Below are 1,083 nucleotides of genomic sequence, written 5' to 3'. Positions count from 1 at the left end.
CCTGGAACAAACAGGTGAAGGTTGGTATTCCCTGACAAACACCCAACACTGCCTCAACTCGAAAAATTCATAGTTCTGGACGACAAAAAACGTGGATAAAAGGGGAAAAAATCCCTCCCACAGCTCCAAAAATGTTTAAAGTAACACCTCAGGAGGGTGGTTTTTGTCGAGGTCTCTGGGATTTGCAGGTTTTTGGATAAAGTCTGGGCTGGAATTCCCAGGCAGCTCAGCACTAATCCAGCTGCTCTGGCAGGGAGGGATTTCTCCCCCTTCCCAACAATGCAGGTATTGACATCCCAGGATAAGCCCAGGAGGAATTTGGGGGGGAAAAGCTGCTGATCTGTCCAGGAAAAGGTTTAAAAGGTCTTTTTGGGAGGAGAGGGAGGGTGAGGGGGGGGCAGCACCGCCTGGAACAGCCCCAAATTTAACCAAAAAGAGCATCAAGTCAAGGTCCCCAGAAGCCCCATGAACTGTGACAGTCTGAAGGTTCAGGACACCCCTCAAAGAGGATCAAGTCAAGGTTTAAAAGTTCAGGACACCCCAAAAGAGCATCAAGTCACGGTCCCCAGAAACCCCATGAACTGTGACAGTCTGAAGGTTCAGAACAACCCTCAAAGAGGATCAAGTCAAGGTTTGAAGGTTCAGGACACCCCCCAGAGAGCATCAAGTCAAGGTTTGATGGTTCAGAACCCTCAAAGTGGATCAAGTCAAGGTTTGAAATTTCAGAACAACCCTCAAAGAGCATCAAGTCAAGGTCTGAAGGTTCAGGACACCCCAAAAGTGGATCAAGTCAAGGTTTGAAGGTTCAGAACCCTCAAAGAGCATCAAGTCAAGGTTTGAAGGTTCAGAACATCCCTCAAAGAGGATCAAGTCAAGGTCCCCAGAAACCCCATGAACTGTGACAGTCTGAAGGTTCAGAACATCCCCCAAAGAGCATCAAGTCAAGGTTTGAAGGTTCAGAACCCTCAAAGAGCATCAAGTCAAGGTTTGAAGGTTCAGAACCCTCAAAGAGCATCAAGTCAAGGTTTGAAGGTTCAGAACACCCCCAAAGAGGATCAAGTCAAGGTTTGAAGGTTCAGAACA

The sequence above is a fragment of the Corapipo altera genome, unplaced genomic scaffold (assembly GCF_003945725.1).
Source record: "Corapipo altera isolate COAL_440 unplaced genomic scaffold, ASM394572v1 61364, whole genome shotgun sequence".
NCBI lineage: Eukaryota > Metazoa > Chordata > Aves > Passeriformes > Pipridae > Corapipo > Corapipo altera.
The sequence above is the reverse complement of the archived record's forward strand: the minus strand, read 5'-3'. Positions refer to the sequence as shown.